We start from the raw sequence: 22,442 nt of genomic DNA on the forward strand, positions 1-22,442 counted from the left end.
TGACATCCCCAAAGAAAGTTGTTATTATGAAGCGTAGCGCACACAAGAAAATCATTGACAAAATAGGACATGGCAATGCCTTTGCAGATCGCGTAGCTCGTGAGACTGCGATGCAGCGAAGCACTACTTCCATGTACGTAGTGAAGTCTCAAGCTGAGCGTTAGCATGACACTAGAGAGGAAGTATTGGATATACAGCGAACTGCCTCTGTGGAAGAGCTTGATCAATGGTCTAAAGAAGGAATGTTAGACGATGAGGGTTGTTGGCGTAACAAAGAAATGAATAAGTGGAAATTGCCTGCAGCCTATTTACAACCCATGGTTCAAATGGCACATGGGCTGGCACATGTTGGAGCTCTAGCAATAACTAAATTGCTTACGCAAGTTTGGGAGCATCCTGAAATTGCCAGAACAGCTAAAAGAGTGGTAAAGTCCTGTTTGATCTGTTGGCAGTATAATCCTGGAAAAGGGACACGGACTCCTACAGGAGGGTTTGCTACACCAACTGCACCTTTTGAAGTTTTGCAGATGGATTACATCCAAATTGAATGCTGCAATAATCTGAAATATGTCTTAGTGGTGGTATGTGCCTTCAGCAAATGGATAGCGGCATACCCTACGAAGGATAATACTGCTCTCACTACAGCAAAGGTGCTTCTGAAGGAGTTTTTCCCTAGATATGGTGTTTGTAAATTTTTGTGGAGTGACAACGGACCTCATTTTATTGGGCAAGTTGTTGAGTATGTCCTGAAAGGATTAGGGATCAAACAGGAGTTCCATACAGTCTTCCACCCGCAATCAGCAAATTTAGTGGAAAGATACAATGCTACTTTAAAATTGAAGTTGGCAAAAATACTGGCTTCCACGTCTTTGAAGTGGCCAGATGCATTACCCTTGGCATTGTTATCCATAAGATCGGTGCCACACTCACGATCTGGTCTCACCCCGTATGAAGGGGTCTTTGGGAGACCAATGAATATTTTGGGAGTTCCTAAGCCACGCTCCATACATGATGTTCCTTGTGTTCTGATGAATGATTATTTGGCACAGTTAACCGACAGTTTGATTTCTATTCATCAACAGGTTCAAGAAGCGCTTCCTGACAGATTTACAGGTGAGGCCCATAAACTCCGACCTTGCGACTATGTGATGGTCAAGGTCTTCGACAGATTAAACAGCCTGGAACCGAGGTGGCGAGGTCCGGAGCAAGTGCTCCTTGCGACAAGGACAGCAGTTCAAGTGACGAACAAGAAGAACTGGGTCCATAGCACACACTGCAAACGTGTGTCGCCTGCCTTGGTGGAACCTGCTGTGTTGACCGACCATCGAGAGATTCTGGAGATGGAGAAAGGTCAATCTATCTCACCTATGAATCTGCGGATGTCTTCCCGGACCACACGATTCCTGGAGCATCGCGATACCACTTGAGACCGAGGAAAGAATCTGCAGCGTTGAAAAAGACTGGTTGAGCTACCGCCCTGGGTTAGTGAAATGGAGAGCCGATGTGGTAAGGGGAGGGGATCAGCCCTGCATTAGTGTAGTGACACTCGTCTTGGCCCATGGTGAAGAAATCAGCGGCTGCCCAAGGGATAAGAGCTCCAAAAATAGTTTTCAACGAGTTTTTAGGAAGATCAATTATCGCTGATGCTGAAATGAATAACAAATTTATTTATTTATTTATTAATAATATTTCTAGAGCGCGAACAAAGGCCCGTGGGCGTCTCGGCGCTAAGATATCTGCAGTATTTAACCCGAGAGGGGAGGTCTGAATTTATTGGTTAAAGAGCCAAGTCCTGAGTTGTTTGCGAAATGACCAGAGTGAAGGGCTTGTTTTTATCGAGTGAGGCAGAGTATTCCATAGTTTAGGGGCTGACACCAGGAATCTTCTGTCTCCCCACGAAACAGATTTGGTCCGGGGAACCATTAGGTCATTTAAAGTGGAAGAACGTAATGTTCTGGGGGGACAGTAAGGAGTCAGATTTTGAGTGAGAAAAAGAAAAAGAATCATTTGTGCTGTAGGGTTTGTTGCTGCTCTGGTGGTTATGGCGATAATCACCTGGTTTGTAGAGAAAGTGGCTCCTGCTCGACAGCTTCTTGTTATCACTACTCCAGCTTCAGTGGAACCTCACCATTTTAAACTTCCCTATCACGAGCAGAAGCATTGACAATCCTACTTAAATAACACATTCATCCAGATAATGCATCATACACACAATGCCACAAATGCTACCAACTGTTGGGTGTGTGGAATAATACCTGCACACCAAAAGAAAGGAGGAACACCTTTTATTCCTCTACCGTTTTCCCATAATGGTTCTTGTCAAGCTTGGTATGCTCTTTTGTTTGCTTTCGGAAAACCTTCAGTAGGCGGAATTATCTTTCATCTGAATAAAGTATGCTATCAAGATAAAGATGGTTATCCTCAAGCTAAAGGGACTAAATGGGAATGGGAAGAGTACCACCCGGACAATATTTCGACATCACATGTCTTCACGAATATGAGGAACATTAAATACAATGGACCTTCTGTAATTTCTGTGACCATAGCTAAAGCAGAACTGTGTATAAGTAGTGTTGGGAGAATTCAAGTAGGACGGAGTGAATGTATTTTGACCTTGATTATTGAAGGAGCTAACAACAGCAGTTTTACGTCTTCGCATAATTCATATTTTGTATGTGGTTATAAAGGATACTATCAATTACCTGTTGGGTGGTCCGGGGTATGTTACATATCATTTTTGTTACCACCTGTGTTCTTGGCCCCTCCATCACATCATGTGAATTTAAAGTTGTATAATGGCATTTCCAAGAATAGATATAAACGAACAATAAGTGCAGATGAAGTTGACCAGACAGATACCACTTTGCAACATTATGTCGATTTCAATTTGGGTCTGTTCTTCTTTGTGGGTGCTGCATTGAATAGCAGAAAGATAAGGCGATTAACTTGTGTTGTGGAAGCTGTCACCAATTAAACAGCTATTGCACTTGGGAACATTACAGAGGAACTACAAATTGCGAGGATTGTAGCACTCCAAAATAGGATGGTGCTTGACGTGATTTTGGCTGATCAAGGTGGTGCATGTCGCATCATCGGTAGCCGTTGCTGTGTGTTTATACCGGATCACTCACCTTCAGTATATGATGCAATCTCAAAACTGCATAAGATTGCTGCAGAAATTCACACAGAGACTGGTACATGGACATTTTTTAACCGGATATGGACACTCTTTATTAATTGGGGCTGGAAGCTACTGACTATTCTATGTATACTACTGGTGATACTATTTACATGCTGTACTTGTATACAATGTGGTCCTATGCTTTGCTCCGTGTGCATCGCTGCTTGTACACCTGCCAAAGGAAATACTGCAAACATAAAAGCACCACAAATGTTAAATAATGAAATTACTGAGATGATGAACATCAATTTACAGGATGCATATCTAGATTACCCCAGATAAATGAATGTCTTCAGCTAATGCTGAAAGGGTCTTCTGTTGTAATTTAGCAGCGATTAGGTTAAGCATTAGCAGAAGACATCTTGTATTTAGAGACTATCTTGTCCGTTGTGTGAAATCCATTTTGTATTTCTGGCAGCCATTTTGTTTTCCATGTGCTTGCCATGTGCTCTGTCCTACCTGTAGGAAGGTGGATACCTGACTATGGTTACCCCCAACTTTTTGCCTAGTGTTTAGCTGGTTTTCGACTTAGTTTTCCTAGGATCCTGCTATTCAGGACCCCAGGCTATCTGCTCTCTCTGTAAAATGGAATCCATGTACCTTAGGTACATCTCCAATTGGGAATTGGGTCACCTTATGAGCCCCTGTACAGTGTACTATAGGTACCCAGGGCATAGGTGCATCCAAGGCCTACCAGGGGCTGCAGCATGTATTATGCCACCCCTGGCTGGCCACTCAAACTGACACAACTGGCTAATCACTCAGCTGGGGCAAGGTCGCGTAATCACCCCTTGCTTAGGAATAGTATTCCTATATCTACCCTTAAATATAGACACACAGTAACCTATAAGTCACTCCTATGGCAGGCCTTAACAATCCTGGAGGCAGAGTGCTTAGTTATGTCTGAGATGGTGCTCTAGCATGAGCTGAGCCTGTCTGCAGCTTGCGGAACCATGTCCTTATAGCTGTTCTATGAAATCGCCATACCATATACTCTTAAGGGCATTATAATCCTTGCGGTTGAATGCTAACTTTGGTTTGGCTTTATCTAAACATGTCGTGTAAGGTGTCATACGCTTCGGAATACTACCCCCTCGCCAATTCTGGTGAGGGGGGTAGCATTCCACCCTTCTAGAGGGAGAAGACATGTTGTTGCTGACTATCCCGGTTAAAGTTAACCAGAGCCCCAGCGTCACAAAATGGACGCTGCTGTCACAGACACAAGTCTGACCTCCTGCTGCTGGGAGTCCTTCCAGTCACGGAGGTTTGGACAATAGGTTTCCTGCCTGGAGAGGTGCAAGCACCACCCCAGACAGGACTTTGTGTATTGGGACAGGGAGGAATAGAATGAGACACTGCCTGGGGCACACTAGGTGCTCCATGCATAGTCCAGTTCAAACCAGTGCTGGGGCACTCCAGCCCCAGCTCTGGCGCGGAACTGGACAAAGGGAAGGGGGTGTAACCACCCCCTTTCCTGGTCCCACCCATAGGAGGGACCTAGAAAGTAAACCAGCCCCTTTTAGTTGTATAAAGGTAGGAGCTGAACCCCAGGATTTTAGATTAATTCTTGAATCGACTTGAAACGAAACTCTGGACCCTTCGACATTCACCTGAGCTGAAGACTGAAGAATCTCCCTTGTGGCCAAGGAGTGACCACCCCAGACAGGACTTTGTGTATTGGGACAGGGAGGGCTGAATAGAATGAGACACTGCCTGGGGCACACTAGGTGCTCCATGCATAGTCCAGTTCAAACCGGTGCTGGGGTACTCCAGCCCCAGCTCTGGCACGAAACTGGACAAAGGGAAGGGGGTGAAACCACCCCCTTCCTGGTCCCACCCATAGGAGGGACCTAGAAAGTAAACCAGCCCCTTTTAGTTGTATAAAGGTAGGAGCTGAACCCCAGGACTTTAGATTAATCCTGGAATCGACTTGAAATGAAACTCTGACCCTTCGACATTCACCTGAGCTGAAGACTGAAGAATCTCCCTTGTGGCCAAGGAGTGACCACCCTGGGCAAGCAGGCACCATCCAGCAACTGAACGGCTTGCTTTTGTAGTGTAGTTCCTATATTCCCAATAGGCTCTGCGCATTGGAATAATATCTTCAATAGTATAGACGTAGGACAGAGGTTAACTAGGTCTTCTACTGACGATATGAGACTTAGGTTTTATGTGCCAGCTAGCTCAGAGTTCACTAGAAACTTTCTCGAATAGGCGAGGAGGAGTTTAACCTCCCTGGATAGACAAGAAGGGATTTCGTTTCTGACAACCATAGAACATGACAACTTTGCTCTCCCTGATCAAGAGTATATCTCTAGAGTCGTGTGAAAACAAAAGACAGCTATTTTACTCAGTCAATACGTGCATACTTAGTTTCACCAGATTGTAGAGAAAAGAAGAGACGGCGTTTTCAATAAAAGGTGTTATTTATTGATTAGTCTCTTTTCTCATAAAAGAGAAATGAATCGCTACAATTGTAATACTGATGGTTAAGTAAAATGCATACAGTAAAAGCAGGATTATAAAATAATACTGTAAAAGCATTGATATGGTTTCTTAGCCATATGTTACTTTAAAATGGATAAAAGATATATATACATTGACTAATCGTACTCAACTGGTGCTTCTAACTACGCCTACCCCGGTGTACCTGACCTAAGCCTAATACATGGGAGGGAGTAAGTAAGTAGCAGTTTAAGTTTAGTTTGTTTTGCCAAGAGTCTGACTCAAGAATTCTCTGTAAGGGGTTATTTAGTTCAGTACCCGGGATTTAGAAGGCAGGAGGGCTGGTATCTCTTTCTCAGGACTCGGTATCCCAGTTACCCGTGAGGGCAAGCTGGAAACGCTGGATTCCTCGGCAAAAGGAAAGGCAGCGTTTTTCCTCAGCGCGTCAAAAGGGGAGGGGCAGCGTCCGTGGGCTCTCGCATCAGCTGGGCTCTCCGGCAAGTAGTCGCTGCTCCAAGCTCATCACCACCGTGTGTTTACTTAGGGCAGTGTCGGTATATTTATACCTGAGAGGTGCCGGGTTTGACGTAAGGATGGACATAAGACGTCAATTAAGAACTGGTCGTTCTTACATTCTTTACAGGAATTCTCGAACGAAATCAAAACAATAGCAGCGGGGATTTCCCAGGTTTTCTGGAGGCTTGGTTTGTTTAGAGAACTCGGTGTGCTTTCTAGGGGGCTGGAGGAATAGTGCTTGCTTAATGTGACAGCATGCGCTATGACTAATTTATGAAACTGGTTTCTTTGCCGTTGTATGAATATTAGTGATTTATAACCGGACAAGGGTCAGAAATTGGAGTATCGATACAGGTCCCTAGATAAACACACTACACCCACTCCACGAATTCATGTCCATATTTACTAACCTAATCAATAGTAAACATAACTAATAGTGCATGTGTATACCGAACCACCCCAAAATAAATTTTTTTGCATTTGAAAATAGGCATATTCGAAATACACGAGAATGAGTATAGGTACTGTATGCATTCAAGCAGTGTAATCATTCAAAAAAGGGATGCACAATTTATCTCAGCATGAATGATTTGCGAAAATAACACATGAAATGGCTCTTAATACAGAAGAAAAAGTGCGAGACCACTCCATCACATATAAACACAATTACTTGTAAATACGCTAGAGGCTGAGGTAATGTATTGTCTCTAGAGTTCCTAAAAACAGAAGCTCTGTTCTCTAAGAATAGTTCTTCTTTAAGCAGAAGATAAGTGCCAAAAAGTAAATATTTTGGATTTGGGAAAAAAGTTTTCGTTTTCAGGGGAAGAAGGAAAAAATTGTCAGTAGCTTTGTTTTTAAAACCGAAGGCCAAATTCAGAGTTCAGGGAACGCTGTGTGCACGTTTGCTTATAGTCACTCTCTCTGTTCTGGTGAAAACATCATTTCAGACAGATTTTCAAAAAAACAGTTTACCGCCTCAGGTGAAAGTTCGACCAAGTTGGAAAATGTCGCTACCATGCAGTCGTGCGCATGTTCGCTTTCAGTGATGTGTTGATCAGCATTGCTTACAGAAGGCCGTACCTGGTTGATGCTGCTTTCATTCTGTACTTCACTACCCTTCAATCGTAGTGGTGAAGTCTCCACGAATACCGTCATCAGGATAGGTAGCCGCTGGGGACAGCACAATGCATGAGCCTTTACTGGACCCAACAAAGTATCTGCATCCAATGGTACTTCTGATTGTAGTGTAAGACAGGTGTCCAACAATCATTCTTCGCCGCATAGCATGCATCTCAATACAGGTAAGACACAATTCTGCCATATGGGTCTGAACGAAAGAAACCAGGTCATATTTAGATCTCTTAGCCGGGCTAATCAAAGGACTTTAGTTATGCGGTCCCGATAGCGTATAGCTAGGATCGTTTCTTCCATTGTTGCTGGAGTCTTGTCTGTGACATGGCTTGCCATAACGAAGCAGGAGTAGCAAAAAAAAAGATGCCTGCTACGAGTCCCAACAGGAGTGGAAGTTCGCCAAAGACAGAATGGACAAAATTGGGAAATATACCCAGGACTGATTTGAATGGGGTTAACAGTCCCGAAAAAACGGTCTTAAATACACTTGCGATACCATTCGTATCCGAAATGTTTAATATTTCGTTTAGCATTTCTGCGAAGTGTAGGGGGCAATTGTCGATAGCAATGCATGTATCTCTTCCGTTGTCCTTGCAACTTGGAGATCATACGTTTCTTTTGATGATGTCAAGTGAACTGGCGTCTGTAGGAGCACAGTCTTCATTCTGCTTAAAGTATCAATTCGAATAGAAGAGATTTTCAAACTGGCCAAATTTTTCCCTCCCTGTCTGGAGCGTCGTTTGGATACAATACTCGCTCACAGCAAGTGACCATGGAACTCACACTTACTAGATAAGGTTTTCCTGGCAGCAAGCCACAACATCTGTGATTCACAATTAGAATGAAGCTCCCGTTAGAAAGTCTTCTAAAGAATGGTTCTATTTTTGTTGCAGGTGTGCCGAGCTGGTGACATGAAAGGTTATTTGAAGTCCCCTCACAGGCCCCATGTAAACTTATACCCTGACACAGAAGTATACCACTTAGTGATTTTTCACAATTGTTACCACTAAGAAATACACTCTGTCCTTTTTCACTATAACATGTGTGTGTATAAGGTAGGTTCCATGTTGACTTAATGTATCCTTTACCCAACCTTTCATACTGGCCTGCCTGTATATATTTCTGGCAGTATCGAAATTGGAAAGTCGTTATCGGAATAGTTATGATTCCATGTATTATCCATTCAATGACAGGTCGTTCTGATATTGTCAATGGTAATCTCTCAAGTTTTTCAATGCTCAGAATTGTATACTCTGCACCCTTTTGTGCCAAGCTGATTTGTGTATCAGTAAGGTTAAAGATACTGAATAATGACGTTGTGTTGATTAAACGCCAAGGCACGTAGCCTGAACGCAGATTTTGTAACGTCCAGCCAAGCTGTACAATAGAACGCAATTGGGACTGACCGTGTTGTAACATCAGTAAGTCTTGCTCTATTATATCGATTGCAGATGATACAATACTGTCCAGTGAATATATTCCGGAAGACAGAGTCATTAACCCATTGTCCACAACAGAAAGTGATTTTTCCAAATTAACACGGTCAATTTCCCGTATTTTTCTCTGCTGTTTCAATTTGAGTTACTTTCCAAGCTTCGTTGTAAGCTGCATATATAGAGGCCGCTATGAAACGTTTTTGACGCTGTTGCGTGGTCCCATAATGAAATCACGCAAGTCAGCACCTTCTTTAAGTAAAGTCAAGTGTTGCTTAATTTCTGCCAGTGTGGATGTTCGTAGCCATTCGAGGCAGAGTTTTCCTACACTGTATGTAGTTACAATCCCTGGATGTTGTCGCTGGGAGTATCTAGGGTCTGGCCTGGTTATTGTGAACCCCTGTTTTTTGTTCAGGAATCTATCTTGACAGTTATTTGTGTCTGTGGGCCAGATCAACCATTTTTTCCAATCAGGGTGTGTTCTGTTTTGGTTTAAAATATGGGATACGTCTATCTCATCATCTGTAGTATTATTACTGTCAGGTGTTGGTTTTGGAATAGACGGTTTGTTTAAGTCTTTAATTTTGGCTAGGCCAAAACAGGTTGTCTGTTGAATTGTGTCATTCGAGAATATAATTTGTTCTGGGATCATGCAGGCTCTAAACAATGATTCTATACCTTTGACCTGCCAATCTCTTGTACCCCAGATTGTTTTCGTTTCAATGTTATTGTTCCAGAAATCAAAACTGAATGTATTCATTTTGTCAAAAAATGTCTCTGAATAGATTAATTTTGTATTTGTAAGCATGGTTTTCATTCCTGTCTTATTTAACAGTTTGAAATAAAACGTTTCTGCATTACTTGTGTTAAACCCTGAGAAATATGGAAATTTTTCATAAAATGTTTTCGAACTGCCTTTTGGTGGAGTTGCACAATGTTCCCATTGGTTATAATTAAAAACATTTCTAGGTTGAGCAGATTTATGCAGATAATGGTTACCATAGTGGTTGTAGCAGTACATCTGGTCATAATTAGATGAACCCTGTAAATAATCATGTTCTGTAAATTTAGCTGACATCACTAGATCTGACATCATATCATTAATACTTTCAAAGTCCCAATCATCAGCGAATGTGCTTGATTTTGCAAAGTCACTTAATGAAATCTTGAATTGATGAGGATACTTCAGGAGCTCGACAGGGCCATAGATTTCGTAATCAGTTTTGTCCCATGCTACCCCACCGGGTATAGGATTGGCTGTGAAGTTTACTGAAGAAAGTTCTCTTTTCTCGATGTGTGAAGACTTGTGTGGTTTTAGGACCAAGTTGATATTCTGACTTGCTGTGTTACATATTACGTGTTACATATTTTCCCTCAATGAAATGACCCAAGTATAGTACCAGGATGAGCCAAAGTATGAGGACAAATACACCTTGTGCCACCCAAAATTCAATCCATGGAGAAATCAGATAGGTTTCTTGTAGTTGATGAAAGAGTTCTTTTGCTTTGTCTTTAAAAGTCTTTGATGGTGTCGGCAGTTCCTCAGGTTCGCTCGGATCCTCAGAAAAATCATCGAAGTTGATGAAATAGCCTGATGCAGTTCTGTCAATTGTTTCAATTGCTTCTGGATTCCTTTTTGTTTTTGGAATTTGCTTTGTTTCATTAGCATAGTCTGTGGTTACATCATTGTAGACTGGTGTTTCTTGATGCATTATTGTGATTTGGGTTTCAAGAGGTTTAAGTTCCATGGCTTTGTTGCATAGTCCTTGTTGATTCACTGTAGGTTTTTCAAATGTGATTAGTCTCTCAGTTTGAACCTCTGTGTTTGTAGCAAATTTTGGTGTTCTGCTATTTCTTGGGAGTCCACTTGGCCTACTACTTATTATCGGCCACATGATAGTGGTTTAACCAGGTCGATAGATACAACTTGGTTCTCCTTTTTACCAGCAAGGGGCGGTAGTACAACTGATCTTGTTACGTTGATAGCTAAGACAGGTACTGCCTTTCTGTAAGAAGGCCCAAATTCCTTCTTCACCGTTATTTTCTCTCTGACCAGATCCCCGATTTTTGGAATCCAGACAGGCCTTGCTGGGACAGGTGGTTTTTCTTCAGTGGTTGTTGGCTGTTGTTTCAATTTTATGTTGCTCAGGTCTTTTCTTGTTTAGTTTAAGTCCTGTAAAATAGCCAAACGATCTTTGATATCAAAGCATTTTTCTTTAACCACTGAAGTTTGACTATCGAGGTCCTGCATTAACATTCTAGTCCCAAACAATAGTTCGTACGGACTGAGACCTCTCAGAGAATTTCTTGGCAGATTATTAAGACTTCGTTGGAAACTAAATGTTTGACCCACCCAGCTCCCAAACCTAATACCTTTGCCGTTATATATTGCTCTATGCCTTGGTTTTTTCTTTACACCATCCCGTTTCCCTCAGGAAGGAAGTGATAAGAGTCCCGCAATGCAATGCCCATGCTGGTCATGCCCCCCCCCATAAGCTCGAGAGCTAAAGGCAGGACAATGGTTAGAATGTAGCATGCCCCTTGCGTATATGCCATTATAGACTCGCAAATCTTTTTATAACAGTTCAGACGTCAGCCGAGAGCTGGGGTCTACATTTTAAGTGATGATAGTCTCTATATGTTAATATGACGCATTATTCGTACTGGGTTTTATATATTTATTGTTTAATCCCATCTTGAGCGAAACGCCATGGCAAAACACCGTCTCGGTCGCCACTGCGATCTCTGTTGCAGTTTGGACAGTTTTTCCCAAATATGTGATGTTGCAGGCTCATTCCTGGCCACCAGTATGTGGATTGCAATTCTTCTAGAGAATCCTTTAGCTTAAGGTGTCTAAGACCCTCACCCATATGTGCGTCTGCTATTAACAATATTCTCCTGTTCGTGTTTGGAATTACTCTATCCCCCACTCCAGGGATTTGAGCAAAAGGAACGGAGTTTGCATCGATTATGTATGTATAATTGAGTGGATAGGTGATGGGTAGCGCTGAGCAGTCGCCTTTTGATGACGTTTTCACCACCAGCATGGTTTCCCCGTCAACGTATTTTCCTGAACGCTTTTTTGTAGCTACGGGAGCCGATTTAGGTGCTTCCGCTTTGGCTGTCTCAGCCAATGAATTCCCTGCAGCGTGAACGCCATCACGCTGATGACTCAGTGAGTGTATCACGTGAGTCTTTGGTAGTTCTTTCCGTAAAAGAACTACTTGTTCCCAAAGCGATTTTTGCTTGATTGTGGCACCTGTGTCATCTTTGTAACCGTTTTGAATCCATTTCTGTAAATCGTTATTGTATGATTTTACGCAGTAATACGAATCGCACACTATTAGTGTCGGGGATTCGCAATCGGATTTATCTAGCGCCATTTTTAACGCTATTATTTCAGTATGTTGTTCCGAATTATTTTCTACCGAGTGTGATTTTGTTACCAGAGGTCTCAATTTACCTCCGCGCCACACGTTTTTTATAATTTCGCATGTGGCGTTATAGGCTAGTTTTCCCCAAACTGAGGGTTGTGCATGTCCGTCTGTATATATTACACAAGCGTACTGTCGTATGGGCAGAATGTCGATTGGCAGAGGATATTCTCTTTCATATTCTAGATTTTTTAATTTTTCATTTCCGGGTCAAAATAGTATTTCACTTTGTCTGTAGCAAGAGAATGTTCCCATTGTATCCATTTTGGATTTAGTGCCACAGTAGGTAAATTACATGGGCTTGTTAATGCCTCAAAAGCTGATTCTGCTGTTCTGACTGTAATCCGTCTGCCGTCAGCTGGGTCTCTTTCTCTTGCTACAGCTGTTTGAACCGCATGAACAATGTTTTCCTTTAATGCTGAATGTTTTTTCAGCTTCTGTGTACAAATGTGATTTGTATGCTATTGGTACCGTTTCTCCCTCATTAGAGGTCAGGTATGTGAATCCGCATCTTCCTGGGATGACTCGGATTACAAGATTGCGTGTGTTATCGCGTGTTTGCAATTTTGGTTTTAGTTAACATGTCTGTTTGTAATGATCTCAAAATTTCTGTTTGTTTTTGAGTCCAATTGATTGTTTTAAAATCTGGTCTTATTAGGTCATAGAGAGGTTTAACCCTCTCTGCATAATTGATAATGTACGTTCTACCGAAATTCAGGAAACCTAGAATTGATTGTAAGTTTTTCAGCGTTCTTGGTGCTTGGATTACGGCACATTTCTCTAGGAAATTATCTGCCAGGCTTTTGCCTTCACTTGATAATTCATATCCTAAAAACAGGACAGTTAGATGGGCAATTCTTGACTTCTTGAAGTTGAATTTGTAACCCTCTGCTGCGAACCCAAGTATTATGGTGTTCACTCTTTTCAAGTGAGTATCCAAGTCATCATCTGTTAGATAGATGTCATCGACATAAGATAATGCCTCATCATCATACATTTGTAGTAACTCTGTTACTCTCGCTGAGAATAATCCTGGGCTGTTCTTGAACCCCTGTGGCAAACGACAGAAATATACTGCGAGCCAATTATTGAGAAAGCGGTCAAATATCTGCTTTCAGGTGCTATATTTTGACAAAAGAATCCATTAGAGATGTCTAATGTTGTTTTGTATTTTTTGCGCACTATGCTATTCATTAGTGCTGCACTGTGTGAGTTTTCTACTGCAAATGTTTTGCAACATGAGTTAAGGTGTCTGTAGTCCAAAACTAGACGATATGAATCATCTGGTTTGGAGACAGGAAACAAAAGATTGTTTATTTGTGAGGTGCATGTTTCAATCACCCCCTGGTATTCAAGTTGATCTAAGATCTCCCTGACCTGTTTTTTTGCTTCTTGCTTAATTGGGTACTGCCTCTGTGCAGTTGGTTGTGATTTTAACTGGATTTTGTGAGGAAAAGAGTCCTCATCCCATCCCACATGGTTTTTATATAATGCAGGAGCTTGGGCTACTGCCCACTTTCTTGCAAGTGTATATTTTTTATGAATTGGAATGTGATTTGAGAAGGCAGGCATAATCATTTCTTCGCCATGAGGGCACTCCCTGACAAACTCTGGTGGCCAGTCTTTTTCAGCTAAAAGGATGTCATAGCCTTTGGAGAGGTTATCCCAAAATAGACCCCTTATTTTCCTAGTCTTATCTCCCTCTATACGTAATGTTATTTCGTATATTTTATGAGGTTTGCTAACTCTGGTGTCTGTAGTTTCCACCTGAATGTATTCATTCGTGTCCACTGTCTCCAGATGATTCATCAGGATCTTGCGAGCTATGCTCACTTCTGCTGCGCTGTCTAGCATTGTCTGAGCCCACTCTCCGTTTTTCAGCTGTGTCCTCAGGATCCTCGGCATGTTTGATTACTTTAATACTGGCTACCTTCTTCTTTGGAAATTGTAACTTTTTACTTTGATGAGCAGGTTCCTTGTCTTTGGACTTGAAGTGCTCTTCCCTTTGTTCTGACCGTCCTCTTCTTTCCGATTTCTGCGAGGAAGTCTGAAAAGATCGAGATGGACGTGTATCAATATCTTGATATCTATCAGGTTTCTTCAAATTATCCCTATTTCTAAGGTTGTATTTTTTCTCAGAGGGCTCCCTCTGGGGAGACTTGTGTCCTTGGTCCGGAGATCTCTCTCTCCGCCGAGGAGACCTTCCTCTGGACTGGAATCTTTTTTCTTTGGGAGTGGATTGTTTATTTCCATCCCAGTTCTTTTTTGGAGCTGTTAGATTATTTTTAATAAATACCTTTTCAGGATTTTCAGTTAGTTGGGGTTTCACTGGTTTCCCACCCAAACTATCTCTTCCTAGTTCTTCATAGGATTTTTCTATGATTCTGGCAAGTTCAAATGGTTGTTCTGCTATATCTGTTTCTTTCAACTTCTGGCGGATCGCCACAGATGCTGCTTCTCTTTTTATGTTGGATAACAATAAAGCTGAGACCTGCTTGAAATCTTTCAGTAATTTCATACCCAGAGTTAAAGCAGGCTCTGGACCGTATTCATTTTGAATCTGTTTTAGCACATCTTGTATTACCGCCATGGATGGAACACCACGTGTTTTTGTGTAAATGGAAGCAAAGACTGTGCCCCAAGTGTCACAGTCCTCCACATGTGGTGCGATCCCCATTGGAAGACAGATAGTCAGAATTCTGTGTTTCTCAGTAGGGCTAGTATTCGGAAATATTGCCTCTATTTGAGTGATTTTTTGTGCTAACCAGAATGGAATTTGTTCCCGTTTTGCGGGTACTTTACCTAGACATGACTGTATGTTCTGTGGTGTGATTTTATTTGTGTTCCCCTGATGAGGGGTCAGCTGTGGAATTTTAATAGCTGGTTGGACTGTTGAAGTCCGCATTACATATTGGACTAATTGTCTATGTATTTTAATCAGTTGTTTTAACTGTGCTAAAAGTTCTGGTATTGACATTTTTTCAATGTCGGGATGTGGTGTGTAGCTGGCTAGAACCGGCCACGTTGCTCCTGGTCTACCTAGTGGACCGAGCCTGGTGATGTGATTATTATGTTTTAGGGCGCCTTTAAACCAGTGCAGGTGCTCTTGGTATTTTAATGGGATTTCCACGTCCTCGAGAGGAGTGTAGTCATCCGGAGGTTCCCCTATTTTATAATAGTGGAACTCTTTTGTGACAGCGTTTGCTACTGGAAAGTTTATCCATGAATAGAATACCTCTGTCTGCCGATATTCGTGTGCCTCAATTACAAATATGACTGTACCACCTCTTGGTGTTAGTCCATTTTCTATAAGTTTAAGTGTTATAGTTTTTCTTATGCTGACCGGGATGAGTATTGCATCCGGGTCTTGCTGTAGGAGACTTGTGTCATCCGCTAGGAGTTGAGCTGCTATTCTAGCTGTCTCCCTCTCTTCTTCAGTTTCTGACATTTTTACTGACAGAAAGGTTTTTGTTGCAGATCAGGTTTCCAAGGAAACAAAGATTAGGTGCACAATATTTTGGAAGACTGTATCCTTCAACGTTGAATAAACTAAAAACCATACATAGGAGTCTCCTCCTACTAAGTTTGGCGGATTTTTAACCTTTGACCCACTCCAGACGTCTTTGGAGTATTTATGGGAGAAAGGGTCTGTGTGAAAAAGCACGACTGAGTTACTCTAATGCCTTGCGTTAGATTTATCGCCTTACCAAACGTTGGGCGCCATGTAGTGTAGTTCCTATATTCCCAATAGGCTCTGCGCATTGGAATAATATCTTCAATAGTATAGACGTAGGACAGAGGTTAACTAGGTCTTCCACTGACGATATTAGACTTAAGTTTTATGTGCCAGCTAGCTCAGAGTTCACTAGAAACTTTCTCGAATAGGCGAGGAGGAGTTTAACCTCCCTGGATAGACAAGAAGGGATTTAGTTTCTGACAACCATAGAACATGACAACTTTGCTCTCCCTGATCAAGAGTATATCTCTAGAGTCGTGTGAAAACAAAAGACAGCTATTTTACTCAGTCAATACGTGCATACTTAGTTTCACCAGATTGTAGAGAAAAGAAGAGACTGGCGTTTTCAATAAAAGGTGTTATTTATTGATCAGTCTCTTTTCTCATACAAGAGAAATGAATCGCTACAATTGTAATACTGATGGTTAAGTAAAATGCATACAGTAAAAGCAGGATTATAAAATAATACTGTAAAAGCATTGATATGGTTTCTTAGCCATATGTTACTTTAAAATGGATAAAAGATATACATACATATATACATTGACTAATCGTACTCAACTGGTGCTTCTAACTACGCCTACCCCGGTGTACCTGACCTAAGCCTAATACATGGGAGGGAGTAAGTAAGTAGCAGTTTAAGTTAAGTTTGTTTTGCCAAGAGTCTGACTCAAGAATTCTCTGTAAGGGGTTATTCAGTTCAGTACCTGGGATTTAGAAGGCAGGAGGGCTGGTATCTCTTTCTCAGGACTCGGTATCCCAGTTACCCGCGAGGGCAAGCTGGCAACGCTGGAGGCTGGATTCCTCGGCAAAAGAAAGGCAGCGTTTTTCCTCAGCGCGCCAAAAGGGGAGGGGCAGCGTCCGTGGGCTCTCGCATCAGCTGGGCTCTATGGCAAGTAGTCGCTGCTCCAAGCTCATCACCACCGTGTGTTTACTTAGGGCAGTGTCGGTATATTTATACCTGAGAGGTGCCGGGTTTGACGTAAGGATGGACATAAGACGTCAATTAAGAACTGGTCGTTCTTACATTCTTTACAGGAGTTCTCGAACGAAATCAAAACAATAGCAGCGGGGATTTCCCAGGTTTGCTGGAGGCTTGGTTTGTTTAGAGAACTCGGTGTGCTTTCTAGGGGGCTGGAGGAATAGTGTTTGCTTAATGTGACAGCATGCGCTATGACTAATTTATGAAACTGGTTTCTGTGCCGTTGTATGGATATTAGTGATTTATAACAGGACAAGGGTCAGAAATTGGAGTATCGATACAGGTCCCTAGATAAACACACTACACTTTGTCCCCGTTCCCGCCGGAAGCCGAGCACAGAGCCTGACAAGACCTCGACTCCCGGACCTCGCTGACCCCACTGCACGACTCCAGCACAGCTGAGCCCCGTGGAAGGCGTCGGAACCCGTGGACCCAGGCAACTTGGAAAGTCTTCAACTTGCTAACAGCGCAGCTCCTGAGGCATCCTCGAAGCTGTGCCCTGGGGACTGAGACACCCCGACACCGAGCTCCACCTGCACCGAAGACAAGCCCTCCACACTCCACAAGATCTGCGTGGGGCCCTTCTGCTTGTGTTCTGCTTGACGCGTTGTCCCGGTTGCTGGCCAGTTGGCTAGTAGCCCTGTGACGACGATCCTATTGAAAATCCATCGCTGGTCTGGTTGCTCCAGACTGGCACTTGCTTCCCTGAAAAGGTGAAGTACCTCAGACCCTCCTGGTCTGCACCAGAAGCCTTTTGTGTATCCTGCGTTGGTTGCCTTTGCTTAGGCTTGTTGGCTCCCATCTTGAAGTCGACCCCTCCATCTGCGAGAACCTTCGTGGGACAGCTCCTCTCCAGCACCTGGTCGTCCTCGACGCCTCCTCGTCCGCGTGGCTGCAAAGACAAGCTTCACGACAGCACCTGATTGCTCCTCGACAACGTCTGGTTCCTTCCTGGTTCCACCCGGTCACTGGCTAGTGACCTAGACTCTGTCCCCTCTGCTTTCAGGTCTTCTTCAACTCCGATCCACCCTTGGATCCACCCGGACATCTTCCTCCTGGTCGCCTGCAGCATCTTCTTCCAAGGCTCCATAGGAATCAACGAGAAAACCCGACACACTTTGACACATATGCACCCGCAGCCCGTGGGTGAGGTAACGCGAGTACTTCGGTGCTCCTGTAGGGATTGACTAACCTAGTGTCTAGTTTTGTTAGTTGTGTAATCCTAGTCAGACCGGAAGTGTCCTAAATCTTCGTTACTTACCTTTTTAAGTTCCCATTGACTTTCTATTGACTCTCGCGTGAGTGTACTGACACTGCACGCGCCACCTGTGGGCCTCCTACTCCTAACCTAAGGTTCAGATAGTGTAGCCCCAGCGATTCCCTAGGCCCTAGGCCTTTCCTTTTCTCCAGTCGTGGTTCTTATACCGCTTACATAGTATATGGTTTTACGCGCCCCTAGGGCCTAACTGTAAATTGTGCTATTTAAAGTGTTTCTAAGAGTAACTTGTTATGTGCTTTGGCCTCTGATCTCATAAAGAGTTCAGAGGAGTGTGTTAGTAATTAAATACACGCACATGCTCAGTTGAGCTTGCAGCTGTTATAATCTGTAACTGTCAGGATGTGTCCACCAGAATTAGCTAACTGTTAGCCCCTTCCACTTGTTGCCAGTACACTTGCTGTATGACCTTATATGTACCTGGAACCAGCATTCTGTACTTGTACCGCCTTCATTTGAGCCCCTGTGTGGGTATAAAAGGACCAAGCTCCTTTCAGTCAGTGTGCTACTTCATACATTGCCGAAGGGTGTTGTGTGAATGTAGTTCCACCTCATGAGGTTTAATAAACTCTGTCTTTTCTATTCCAGCTTCTGTGCCAACTTCTTTCTATTGGTCTGAGGACTCTGTGCAGAGAAGGGAGAACCCTAGCACTGTTAGGCCTTGCTGAGGCTCACCACCACATGCTGGTCTTCTAAACCAGCATGATCTATAATCTACTAGGGTCTCCACTATTCTTCTGAATCCAAATAACTGACTAGCATGTCCACCGCTCAAATTACTTTCATATTTCATTATACTAATTCACCATTAATCCTTTATGGTGTCCGGAGGAGCGTGCTACTCTCCGAAAACCTGCTTCAATGCCTCGTCAGGGGTAGTAAGTGCTATATAAATGCAATTAAAATACAAAACAATAGGTAGAATAATCCCCCTTGCCCTATTACTTACTAGGGATGTATAGGGTCTGTCTGGCCAATTGTAGGTGAACCCTAATACATACTTGACCTCGGTCACAGGCCCGTACTCTCCCCGACAGCTCCTGCGATCTGTTGCTGCCTCTGGTCCCCTGCCTTGTGTGTTCGAGGCTGCTGCGTGCTACTGCTGATTCTTTGTTTCAGATTATTGTCTTGTTTCCGATTATTGTTTTGTGCCTTGTATTTTCTTAAATCCATGCCTGCCGGCTTTCTTGTCTTATTCCAGTTATTTCTTTATCCCATTGTTTCCCCTGGTTTCTGGCCCCTCTCGCCGTAAACACCCCTCGCTTCCCGCCTCTGTTCACGCGGCCCCTCCCCTCTCCCTGCGCCCGTTTACCCGCCTCCTAGCTGAGCGTCCCTCCCCTCCCCTACAAATGCAGACTGCTGCGCGACACAGAAGGCACACCAAAGGCAAGCCCGTCCGCACCTGGACCGCGCCCAACGCCACGATCACGACGCCCGCCTCTGCTACGACTCCAGCACCCTCCACGCTCTCAACACTGGACGATCACGCACCTGATACCTGGCCGCCCCCCGAAGCGCACCCAATGACCCTTCCCTCTACCAGAACTGCAGCTTCACCAGCACCAGCACCCGCCCGCCAAACCGCCAACCAACAAACCCAACTACCTTAGATGCATCCTCCTCAACACCCACTCCGCCCGCAAACACGCCGTCGAACCCTGGGACCTTCTCAACTCTACCTCCCCTGACGTCGCCTTCCTGACAGAGACCTGGCTCCCACTATAGCTCCCGACATCGCCATAGCCATCCCGGAAGGCTACAAGATCACCCACAGGGACCGTACCAACGGCGTAGGAAGAGGAATCGCCATCGTCCACAGGAACACCCTCAGAGTCTCAACTAACACTGACGACACCCTCAGCACCATGCACCTGCACTTCCAGATCCACACCGACCCCAACACCACCCTCAGAGGGACCCTTGTCTGCAGATCCACTGGACCCCGACCACAGTTCAGCGACTCCATCGCCGACTTCATCAGCACACACGCCCTCACCTCCACGGACTACATCAGCCTCGGGGACCTAAACTTCTACCTCAAGAACAACAACACCAACTCCACCACCCTGACCGCCAACCTTGCCAACCTCGGACTCAGACAGCTTTTGACAACACCCACCCACGCCGCCGGCCACACGCTCGCCCCCATCTTCACCGCAAGCCCCCACGTCACCTTCAACCACACCACCGAATCCCACTGGACCGACCACAACTGCATCCACTTCACCTTCAGGAAACCCACCACCAACCACGGCACCCAACAGATGCCCAGACGCTGCTGGAGCAAAGTCACCGTAGACCAACTAACTATCACCCTCACACAGAGCTCACCCGCCGACTCCACAGACCCGGACACCGCCGCCCGCAACCTCAGAAAATGGATCAACAACTGGGCCAACACCCTCGCCCCGCTCAAGACACCCTCCAACAGCCACACCAGCAAGAAAGCCACCTGGTTCACCGAAGATCTCCAGGCCTCCAAGCGAACATGCCAAAAACTGGAGAAGAACTGGCTCCGCGAACGAACACTGGACAGCCACGCAGCCCACAAGAAAGCCAACCGCAGGCACCATCAACTCATCAGAGCCACCAAGAGGGCCTCTTTGAAAGACCGCCTAGATAACAACGCACACAACAACAAAGAGCTCTTCAACATCGTGAAGCAACTCTCCAACCCCAGCTTCAACACCAACGACATCCCGCCTTCGCAAGACCTGTGAGACTCGCTAGCCACCTTCTTCCACCGTAGGATCGCCGACATCCACGACAGCTTCAACGCCACGACAGCCTCGACAGCCACCGCCCCCTTGACCACCACCTGCACCAACCGCCTGCTTTCCTGGACCAGCATCAATGACGAGGACATCTGCGAGTTCATGAACACCATCCACTCCGGATCACCGTTAGACCCATGCCCTCACTACATTTTCAATAAAGCCTGCACAGCCATCGCACCCCATCTCCGGAAAGTAATCAACATCTCCTTCGAGACAGAAACCTTCCCGGAAAGCTGGAAGCACGCCGAGATCAATGCCTTACTCAAGAAGCCCAAGGCGGACCCCAAGGACCTCAAGAACTTCCGACCCATCTCCCTGCTCCCGTTCCCGGTGAAGGTCACTGAGAAAATCATCAACAAACAACTGACCCGCTACCTCGAGGAGAACAGCATCCTGGACCCGTCCCAGTCCGGGTTCCACAGCAACCACAGCACCGAAACGGCCCTCATTGCCGCCACTGACGACATCAGGACCCAGCTTGAAAACGGAGAAACAGCTGTCCTCATCCTCATGGACCTGTCAGCCACCTTCAACACAGTCTGTCACCGCACACTGCGAACACGTCTACACGATGCCGGGATCCAAGAGAAGGCTCTGGACTGGACCACATCCTTCCTCTCTGGCAGAACTCAGAGCGTCCACCTCCCCCCCTTCCACTCCAATGCCACCAAGATCATCTGTGGGGTACCCCAGGGCTCTTCCCTCAACCTGACACTGTTCAATATCTACATGGCACCCTTCACCCGCGTCACCCGCCAGCACGACCTCAACATCATCTCCTATGCCGATGACACCCAGCTGATCCTCTCCCTCACCAAAGACCCTCACACTACCAAAACCAACCTCCACAAAGGAATGAAAGCCGTCGACAAATGGATGAGGAACAGCCGACTGAAGCTGAACTCGGAAAAGATGGAAGTCCTCATCCTCGGCTCCATTCCTTCAGCCTGGGACGACTCCTGGTGGCCGACAACACTAGGAACAGCCCCGACAACCACCGACCACGCACTCAACCTAGGGGTCATCCTCGACTCCACCCACTCCATGACTAAGCAGGTCAACGCGTCTCCTCATCCTGCTTCAACACCCTACGAATGCTCCACAGGATCTTCAAGTGGATCCCCATCGAAACGAGAAGAACAGTCACCCAGGCCCTCGTCACTAGCAGGCTGGACTACGGAAACGCCCTCTACTCAGAAACATCGGCCAAACTCCTGAGACGACTGCATCGCATCCAGAACGCCTCGGCACGTCTGATCCTCGACATCCCTCGCTGCAGCCACATCACACCCCACCTGAGAGTCCTACACTGGCTCCCCGTTGACAAGAGGATAACCTTCAAGCTCCTCATCCACGCACACAAAGCTCTCCACAATGCCGGCCCAGCGTACCTCAACAGACGACTCAGCTTCTACACCCCCACCCGTCAGCTCTACCCTGCCGGCCACGCCCTCGCCACAGTTCTCCGCATCTGAAGAACGACCGCAGGCGGCAGATCTTACTCCCACCTCGCAGCCAAGACTTGGAACAC

This window comes from Lissotriton helveticus, chromosome 1_1 (assembly GCF_964261635.1).
Source record: "Lissotriton helveticus chromosome 1_1, aLisHel1.1, whole genome shotgun sequence".
Lineage (NCBI taxonomy): Eukaryota > Metazoa > Chordata > Amphibia > Caudata > Salamandridae > Lissotriton > Lissotriton helveticus.